Raw genomic sequence first — 10,931 nt, 5'->3', positions numbered from 1 at the left:
TAATGCAATTATCTAGTCAACCAATCACATGGCAGTTGCTTCAATGCATTTAGGGGTGTGCTCCTGGTCAAGACAATCTCCTGAACTCCAAACTGAATGGGAAATAAAGGTGATTTAAGCAATTTTGAGCGTGGCATGGTTGTTGGTGCCAGACGGGCCGGTCTGAGTATTTCACAATCTGCTCAGTTACTGGGATTTTCACGCACAACCATTTCTAGGGTTTACAAAGAATGGTGTGAAAAGGGAAAAACCTCCAGTATGCGGCAGTCCTGTGGGCGAAAATGCCTTGTGGATGCTAGAGGTCAGAGGAGAATGGGCCGACTGATTCAAGCTGATAGAAGAGCAACGTTGACTGAAATAACCACTCGTTACAACCGAGGTATGCAGCAAAGCATTTGTGAAGCCACAACACGCACAACCTTGAGGCGGATGGGCTACAACAGCAGAAGACCCCACCGGGTACCACTCATCTCCACTACAAATAGGAAAAAGAGGCTACAATTTGCACGAGCTCACCAAAATTGGACTGTTGAAGACTGGAAAAATGTTGCCTGGTCTGATGAGTCTCGATTTCTGTTGAGACATTCAAATGGTAGAGTCCGAATTTGGCGTAAACAGAATGAGAAAATGTATCCATCCTCTGATGGCTACTTCCAGCAGGATAATGCACCATGTCACAAAGCTCGAATCATTTCAAATTGGTTTCTTGAACATGACAATGAGTTCACTGTACTAAAATGGCCCCCACAGTCACCAGATCTCAACCCAATAGAGCATCTTTGGGATGTGGTGGAACGGGAGCTTCGTGCCCTGGATGTGCATCCCTCAAATCTCCATCAACTGCAAGATGCTATCCTATCAATATGGGCCAACATTTCTAAAGAATGCTATCAGCACCTTGTTGAATCAATGCCACGTAGAATTAAGGCAGTTCTGAAGGCAAAAGGGGGTCCAACACCGTATTAGTATGGTGTTCCTAATAATTCTTTAGGTGAGTGTATATATAAAATAATAAAAGCCCTGTGTGCGTGCTCCACACCTATGTTACTATGCTACATGCCACCCGCACCAGCGCCGCCCAATCACTGCCGTCCCACGCGCAACTGCACCGCCCACACCAGCACACCGACCAATCATCACACAGCAAGGTCTCAGCCATCCTTTCCTCTAAAATGAAATGGAACATGGTCGATTTTATGTCATCTTAGCCTCCAGAGGGAGCTGTTTCATTGATGTCTGTGTATACAGCTTTATCAATGAAACAGCTCCCTCTGGAGGCTAAGATGACATGAAATCGACCATGTTCCATTTCATTTTAGAGGAAAGGATGGCTGAGACCTTGCTGTGTGATGATTGGTCGCTGTGCTGGTGTGGGCGGTGCGGTTGCGCGCGGGGCGGCAGTGATTGGGCGGCGCTGGTGCGGGTGGCATGTAGCATAGTAACATAGTAACATAGGTGTGGAGTGCCGTGTGCTGATTAGTCGGCGCGCCACGCATGCACAGTTTAATTATCGGCACACATGCACAGATACGAAGCACGCAAACAGGGCTTTTATTATTATAGATCGTGTTTGAGGGAATCAATGGTACAAGCGATCTCTTATAATAAAAGCCCTGTGTCTGTGCTCAGGTCTGCGTGTCTGTGCGTGTGTGCCGATAATTGAACTGCCGACCAATCACACGGCGCTCCACACGCCGCCCACACCTCCCACTCCTGCGCGCCGCACAATCACCGCCACCACTCGCAGGTTATTGTGCGCCGCCATTACTGTTACAGAGCCGCACAGTCCCTGCACTCTCAGCCACAGACAGCAGCCACTGCCAGCAGTCTCAGCCACCAGTCAGTGCCACCAGCCACAGCCACCAGTCACAGTGCCACCAGTCAGTGCCAGCCGTCCCAGCCATCAGTCAGTGCCACCAGTCTCAGCGCCAGCAGGCAGTGCAACCAGTCAGCCGTCCCCTTGCCATTTAATATAGACTGTTCCTACTAATGTTTATGCACTACTGTTCTAGCGCCCGTTATTGTAACTGGCTTAATGTCTAGTACTATATAATTTTACAGCCAGCAGGGGGCGCTCTCACATCAAGACGAGAATGCCCCTGCTGGCTATTTCACTTTACACTGATATGAATCTCTGTAACAGGATGTTACAATGACACCTTGCAGGGAGACCACTTCGGCTGGTCTCCAGGATACTCACTGTGTAATGACAGTGCGGTCACAGAGATATGCAGCACCATGGGGCCCAGGCAGATCATAATGTAAATCAACGCTTTTATATGTCTTATTACAGATAAGAGCTTACCACCACAATGCATATAGTCATGAAGCGGTAAGCAAGAGGTTAAAGGGAGTCTGTCATCAGGTTTATATGCAGACTAAACAAAGCATAGTGCCTGGTAGGGATCAGCACTTACACGAGTGAGCGCTGGTACCCCTTCAAACAGCTGATCGCCAGGAGTCAGATCCCTGCCGACCTGATATTCATGACTTAGGGTTCATGCACATGACCGGTTTTGGCCTGTTCCCCTTCTTATGGTCGTGTGCATGTAGCCTTAGAAAGATAAAAACCTTATATTTACGTACCTTAGAATATGAAAATCTGTCCTACAGAAAAGAAGAACAAGGCCAGAAGTTCTGGCTCTCAGAATGTGGTGAGGCTAAAATGGAAAAAAAAATTGCAATCTGAAGGGGAGAGAGGACATCAGGATCCAGGTTTCCCCTCTCCTTCGAGCATGAGAAGAAGCAGCGAGCGGTGGAGATGTCTTACATATCCCTGAGACGTGTCACCTTCAGTTCTGCTCAGCGAGGTGAAGTGAGGTGGCAGCAAAAGTAAATATGAGGCACAGCTGCACACGGCGGCGCTAAGCCCTGTGCACACTGAAGTGCCTTACTGATATTATCAAAGGTACAGGTTCATGTGGGCCCTTGGGCGATAAAGCCTCAGTGCGCCCCCTTGTGGCATTTTGCACAACACACGCGGCAATGAAGCTGCATGTGTTCTAGATGTTGCCAAATACAATAGACAGAACACGCTACAGAGCGGATATATGCGAATCAATCCTTATGCCCCTACTTTTTTTATCTACCCAGTGTTTTAACCCCTCAGGTCTACTCAGTATTCCGTTTTTACTGTACACCCTCTAAAGAGAAACAGACATTAAATATGAAAATACATTTCAATATGAAAGCTGATAGCACTGTGCTGCTGCCCGCCCCTGTGCCCCAATAAATATCAATATGAACGCTGATAGCACTGTGCTGCTGCCTGCCCCTGTGCCAATAAATATCAATATGAACGCTGATAGCACTGTGCTGCTGCCTGCCCCTAATAAATATCAATATGAACGCTGATAGCACTGTGCTGCTGCCCGCCCCTGTGCCCCCAATAAATATCAATATGAACGCTGATAGCACTGTGCTGCTGCCTGCCCCTAATAAATATCAATATGAACGCTGATAGCACTGTGCTGCTGCCCGCCCCTGTGCCCTCAATAAATATCAATATGAACGCTGATAGCACTGTGCTGCTGCCTGCCCCTGTGTCCCCAATAAATATCAATATGAACGTTGATAGCACTGTGCTGCTGCCCGCCCCTGTGCCCCTCAATAAATATCAATATGAACGCTGATAGCACTGTGCTGCTGCCCGCCCCTGTGCCCCCAATAAATATCAATATGAAAGCTGATAGCACTGTGCTGCTGCCCGCCCCTGTGCCCCCAATAAATATCAATATGAACGCTGATAGCACTGTGCTGCTGCCCGCCCCTGTGCCCCCAATAAATATCAATATGAACGCTGATAGCACTGTGCTGCTGCCCGCCCCTGAGCCCTCAATAAATATCAATATGAACGCTGATAGCACTGTGCTGCTGCCTGCCCCTGTGTCCCCAATAAATATCAATATGAACGCTGATAGCACTGTGCTGCTGCCTGCCCCTGAGCCCCCAATAAATATCAATATGAACGCTGATAGCACTGTGCTGCTGCCTGCCCCTGTGTCCCCAATAAATATCAATATGAACGCTGATAGCACTGTGCTGCTGCCAGCCCCTGTGCCCCTCAATCAATATCAATATGAACGCTGATAGTACTGTGCTGCTGCCCACCCCAGTGCCCCCAATAAATATCAATATGAACGCTGATAGCACTGTGCTGCTGCCCGCCCCTGTGCCCCCAATAAATATCAATATGAAAGCTGATAGCACTGTGCTGCTGCCCGCCCCTGTGCCCTCAATAAATATCAATATGAACGCTGATAGCACTGTGCTGCTGCCCGCCCCTGCGCCCCCAATGCCCAATAAATATCAATATGATAATATTTTATTTGGAGCACAGCAGGGCGGCTGCAGCAGACTACGATCAGCAATCCAGCAGCCTCAGCACAGGCAGTGTCAGCAGAGTCAGATTCATTCAGTACCTGCACTTGGTTGTCTGCAAACACAGCTCCTGCCTGTCATTACTGATTACCACAGGGCTGTACTGGGAGAGAGTATGGAAGAGAACTACAAGGCTCAGGATGTCCAGCCTGTCATTACTGATTACCACAGGGCTGTACTGGGAGAGAGTATGGAAGAGAACTACAAGGCTCAGCATGTCCAGCCTGTCATTATTGGCAACAAATCCTTCTCGGGGATCAGGTGGCCATGAAATGCAGGCACCACGTCTTCTGTCCCCACACCAATCAGATTTGTCAGCATCCCCTCCAGGACGTGACATTACAGGGGTTGGCCACTCTGTTAGCACTTATTACAACTGTAAAGAAAGTAGGGAGATATTACACTTACTAATATATCTTCTTAAAGGGGTATTCCCATCTTCCCTTTTCATACTTACCTTCCTTGAGCGCGATGTTCACTTCCTGGATTCTTTTCCCGGCTGGGCCGCGCTTCCGCAGAAGACTGAAGATTTTCTCCCGGCCGGGCCGCGCAATGTCCTGAACGCGCACGCTGCCGCGCATGCGCTATGGTGACTTATTCCTGGCGTTCGCGGCTCTGTACTATACTGGCAAGGAAGAAGTCATCATGGCGCATGCGCGGCGGCGTGCGCGTTCAGGACATTGCGCGGCCCGACCGGGAGAAAATCTTCAATCTTCTGTGCAAACGCTGCCTGGTGGGATTCGACAGGAGAGAGACTAAAGACAACGATCAGGTAAGAGGGGACTTATTTTCTCTAAAAGGGTGGGAATTGGGTAATTAAATGTATTTACAAAAATCATCACTGTCAAATCATTAACAGATTTAACAGTGATCATTGGGATGGCAATACCCCTTTAAGCAGATCTGCCTGGTTTTCCTGCTATTGGCAGCCACGCCCCCTCCTGTCCTGCTCTCACCACGCCCCCTCCTCTCCTGCTCTCACCACGCCCCCTCCTGTCCTGCTCTCACCACGCCCCCTCCTCTCCTGCTCTCACCACGCCCCCTCCTGCTCTGCTCTCAACACGCCCCCTCCTGTCCTGCTCTCACCGCACCCCCTCCTGTCCTGCTCTCACCACGCCCCCTCCTGTTCTGCTCTCTCCACGCCCCTCCTGTCCTGCTCTCACCACGCCCCCTCCTGTTCTGCTCTCTCCACGCCGCCTCCTGTCCTGCTCTCACCACGGCCCCCCCTGTCCTGCTCTCTCCACGCCCCCTCCTGTCCTGCTCTCACCACGCCCCCTCCTCTCCTGCTCTCACCATGCCCCCTCCTGCTCTGCTCTCAACGCGCCCCCTTCTGTCCTGCTCTCACCGCGCCCCCCTCCTGTCCTGCTCTCACCACGCCGCCTCCTGTCCTGCTCTCACCACGCCCCCTCCTGTCCTGCTCTCACCACGCCCCCTCCTGTCCTGCTCTCACCACGCCCCCCCCTGTCCTGCTCTCACCACGCCCCCCCCTGTCCTGCTCTCACCACGCCCCCCCTGTCCTGCTCTCACCACGCCCCCTCCTGCCCTGCTCTCTCCACGCCCCCTCCTGTCCTGCTCTCAACACGCCCCTTCCTGTCCTGCTCTCACCACGCCCCCTCCTGTCCTGCTCTCAACACGCCCCTTCCTGTCCTGCTCTCACCACGCCCCCTCCTGTCCTGCTCTCACCACGCCCCATCCTGTCCTGCTCTCACCACGCCCCCTCCTGTCCTGCTCTCACCATGCCCCCTCCTGTCCTGCTCTCACCATGCCCCCTCCTGTCCTGCTCTCACCACGCCCCTCCTGTCCTTCTCTCACCACGCCCCCTCCTGTTCTGCTCTCACCACGCCCCCTCCTGTCCTGCTCTCACCACGCCCCCTCCTGTCCTGCTCTCACCGCGCCCCCTCCTCTCCTGCTCTCACCGCGCCCCCTCCTCTCCTGCTGTCACCACGCCCCCTCCTGTCCTGCTCTCACCACGCCCCCTCCTGTCCTGCTCTCTCCACGCCCCCTCCTGTCCTGCTCTCACCACGCCCCCTTCTGTCCTGCTCTCACCACGCCCCCTCCTGTCCTGCTCTCACCACGCCCCCTCCTGTCCTGCTCTCACCACGCCCCCTCCTGTCCTGCTCTCATCACGCCCCCCACCTGTCCTGCTCTCACCACGCCCCCTCCTGTCCTGCTCTCACCACGCCCCCTCCTGTCCTGCTCTCACCACGCCCCCTCCTGTCCTGCTCTCACCACGCCCCCTCCTGTCCTGCTCTCACCGCGCCCCTCCTGTTCTGCTCTCAACGCGCCCCCCTCCTGTCCTGCTTCCACCATGCCCCCTCCTGTCCTGCTCTCACCGCCGCCCCCTCCTGTCCTGTTCTCACAGCTGTCTGTCTGGTCCATGCCTGAAGTAGTGTGCTGCTGTCTGGGTCCTAAAGCTCCCTGCTTGTATCAGAGGTGCTTTCCTTCTGTGACTGGCACTCCGGGCTGTGCAGGGATGGAGGGGCTCAGCAGGAAGATTCAAGCAGAAATAAAGAAACTTTTGCAGGAGAAAGGGAGACTGAGGAGAAGCTGTGATGGCTGATGGAAGCCGACTGTCTGTAGACTCCATCCACTCTGTCTCCTGTACTGAGAGGATCCTGCCAACATGTGAGGATGTAGCAGAGCCAGGAAGGTGCTGTGGAACACAAACTGTGAGCAATCCCAGTGTCTGCCCTGTTTATGGCCCCTCTGCTCTGTGTTCTTATCACAGATATGATATTACAGCCAGACCAACAGTTTAACCCCTTCTGAGCGGTCAATATGGCTGAGGTCAGTGATATCAGCAGCAGTCACTGGTCTAATCTGTAAATGTGTGCCCTCTCCATCCTGCACACTGTATATAGTGATATGTGACCCCCACGCCCCCCATACAGTGATATGTGACCCCCATACAGTGATATGTGACCCCCCAAACAGTGATATGTGACCCCCCCATACAGTAATATGTGACCCCCACCACTGTACACTGTATACTGTATATAGAGATGTGTGACCCCCTCTACATTGTATATACAGATGTGTGACCCCCCTCTACATTGTATATACAGATGTGTGACCCCCCTGTACATTGTATATACTGATGTGTGACCCCCTGTACATTGTATATACTGATGTGTGACCCCCCTCTACATTGTATATACTGATGTGTGACCCCCCTGTACATTGTATATACAGATGTGTGACCCCCCTGTACATTGTATATACAGATGTGTGACCCCCCTGTACATTGTATATACTGATGTGTGACCCCCTGTACATTGTATATACTGATGTGTGACCCCCCTCTACATTGTATATACTGATGTGTGACCCCCTGTACATTGTATATACAGATGTGTGACCCCCCTGTACATTGTATATACTGATGTGTGACCCCCCTGTACATTGTATATACAGATGTGTGACCCCCCTGTACATTGTATATACAGATGTGTGACCCCCCTGTACATTGTATATACAGATGTGTGACCCCCCTGTACATTGTATATACTGATGTGTGACCCCCCTCTACACTGTATATACTGATGTGTGACCCCCCTCTACACTGTATATACTGATGTGTGACCCCCTCTACATTGTATATACTGATGTGTGACCCCCCTCTACATTGTATATACTGATGTGTGACCCCCCTCTACACTGTATATACTGATGTGTGACCCCCTCTACACTGTATATACTGATGTGTGACTGGTCACGCCCCCTCCTGGCCATTGACACCCCCCTTTATTTTTTATTTTTTTTAAATGCACAGTTAAAAAGTCTTTTTAAGCCATATTTCAGAAACAAGGCGAATGATAAATCTCCCCCTCCATTCATTCTGTTCATGGCTTACATCCAGTTGCACATCTAGAAATTACTAGGCCCCACAGCAAGTTTATGAACAAGGTAACTCCCCCAGCAACATATGTGTGATACATCAGCATCACAGTCCTGTGTGGGACGGGCAGTGACCTCTCTGTGCTGCTGGGACTGGGGGGGTTCTTCCTATTGCTAGGTCTGTAGTTATAGACTGACGACTGAGGCTACTTTTACACTGGCGTTTTGAATTCCGTTTGTAAGATCCGTTTCAGGGATCTCACAAACGGTTCAAACCGGATCAGTTCAGCCCCAATGCATTCTGAATGGATAAGGATCCGTTCAGAATGCATCAGATTGGCTCCATTCCGCCTCCATTACGCTCTGGATGCGGACACCAAAATGCTGCTTGGTGTCCGCCTGGCGATGCAGAGCCAAACGGATCCGTCCTGACTTACAATGTAAGTCAATGGGGACGGATCCGTTTTCACTGACACAATATGGTGCAATTGAAAACGGATCCATCCCCCATTGACTTTCAGTGTAAGTCAGGACGGATCCGTTTGGCTCCGCATCGCCAGGCGGACACCAATAATTTTTTTAAAAAAAGAATAATGCAAACGAATCCGTTCTGAACGTATACCAGCGTTTACATTATAGGTGCGGACGCAGGTGTGAAAGTAGCCTGAGTTATTGATATTATCTGAGGGGCTCTTGTCTCTATGGAAACACAGGTGGGCGGGGATGTCATGTGACTGCTCCTCTGAACATGCTTGCTGCAGTGCATGCTGGGATTTTTACTTTCACTTTACAGCTGCTCCGCCCACACAGCCGGTCTGAGAAGCTCCTCCAGGGAGGCATGTCACGGTGAACCGGTTAGAAAAATGAGATATAGCCAGTACATGTCACATGGTATAAATACTTCATGGTTTTGGCTATTGTCTGGGGCACTTTGGATTTTTGATACTTAGGGTGGACAACCCCTTTAACCCCTTAAGGACACGGCCATATTTCACCTTAAGGACCAGGCCATTTTTTGCAAATCTGACCAGTGTCACTTTATGTGGTAATAACTTTAAAAATCTTTTACTTATCCAAGCCATTCTGAGATTGTTTTTTCGTCACATATTGTATTTCATGACACTGGTAAAATGGAGTCAAAAAAAATCATTTTTATTTATAAAAAAATACCAAATTTACCAAGAATTTGGAAAAATTTGCAAATTAGCAATTTTCAATTTCTCTACTTTTATAATAGATAGTAATACCTCGAAAAATAGTTATTATTTTACATTCCCCATATGTCTACTTCATGTTTGGATCATTTTGGGAATGCCATTTTATTTTTTGGGGACGTTAGAAGGCTTAGAAGTTTAGAAGAAAATCTTGACATTTTTCAGAAAATTTCTAAAACCCACTTTTTCAGGATCAGTACAGGTCTGAAGTCACTTTGTGAGGCTTACATAATAGAAACCACCCAAAAATGACTAAATTTTACAAACTACACCCCTCAAGGTATTCAAAACTGATTTTACTAAGTTTGTTAACCCTTTAGGTGTTCCACAAAAATTTATGGAAAATAGAGATAACATTTCTAAATTTCACTTTTATAGCAGATTTTCCTTTTAAATCCATTTTTTCCAGTTACAAAGCAAGGGTTAACAGCCAAACAAAACTCAATATTTATGGCCCTAATTCTTTAGTTTACAGAAACACTGCATGTGTGGTCGTAATGTGCTGTACAGGCACACGGCAGGGCGCAGAAGGAAAGGAATGCCATACGGATTTTGGAAGGCAGATTTTGCTGGACTGGTTTTTTGACACCATGTCCCATTTGAAGCCCCCCGATGCATCCCTAGAGTAGAAACTTCAAAAAAGTTACCCCATTTTGGAAATTACGGGATAGGGTGGCAGTTTTTTTGGTACTATTTTAGGGTACATATGATTTTTGGTTGCTCTATATTACACTTTTTGTGAGGCAAGGTAAAAAGAAATAGCTGTTTTGGCACCATTTTTATTTTTATCTTTTACGGTATTCACCTGAGGGGTTAGGTCATATGATATTTTTATAGAGCAGGTTATTACGGACCTGGCGATACCTAATATGTCAACTTTTTTAAATTTATGTAAGTTTTACACAATGATTTCATTTTTGAAACCCAAAAAATCATGTTTTAGTGTTTCCATAGTGTGAGAGCGATAGTTTTTTTTCAGTTTTTGCGCGATTATCTTGGGTAGGGTAGGATTTTTGTGGGATGAGATGACGGTTTGATTGGCACTATTTTGGGGTGCGTATTACTTTTTGATCGCTTGCTATTACACTTTGTGTGATGTAAGGTGACAAAAAATGGCTTTTTTTTTTTACTTTTTTCATTCTTTTTTTTATGGTGTTAACCTGAGGGGTTAGGTCATGTGATATTTTTATAGAGCAGGTTCTTACGGACGCGGAGATACCTAATATGTATACTTTTTTTTATTTACTTAAGATTTACACAATACCAGCATTTTTTAAACAAAAATAATTATGTTTTAGTGTCTCCATATTCTGAGCCATTGTTTTTTTTATTTTTTGGGCTTAGGTAGGGACAAATTTTTTGCGGGATGAGGTCACGGTTAGATTGGTACTATTTTGGGGGGCATACGCCTTTTTGATCACTAAGGTGGCAAAAATTGCTTTTTTTTTACACAGTATTTTTAATTTAATTTTTTTGGTACTTATCGGACAGGGTGTATCA

The 10,931-nt window shown here is 48.4% G+C and overlaps 1 protein-coding gene across 1 annotated transcript in view; it reads right to left on the bottom strand.

Annotated features, from left to right (window-relative positions):
- Positions 1-2,863, bottom strand: part of LOC120994445 (OX-2 membrane glycoprotein-like) — a 51,734-nt gene extending 48,871 nt beyond the window's left edge. Inside the window, exon 1 of the mRNA XM_040423004.1 lies at positions 2,587-2,863. The gene's annotated coding sequence lies outside the window, so the exon portion shown is untranslated. The remainder of the gene's footprint in view (positions 1-2,586) is intronic.
- Positions 2,864-10,931: the final 8,068 nt, after the last annotated feature.

The sequence above is a fragment of the Bufo bufo genome, chromosome 3 (assembly GCF_905171765.1).
Source record: "Bufo bufo chromosome 3, aBufBuf1.1, whole genome shotgun sequence".
NCBI classification, from domain to species: domain Eukaryota; kingdom Metazoa; phylum Chordata; class Amphibia; order Anura; family Bufonidae; genus Bufo; species Bufo bufo.
This window is presented reverse-complemented; position numbering and strand designations above follow the sequence as displayed.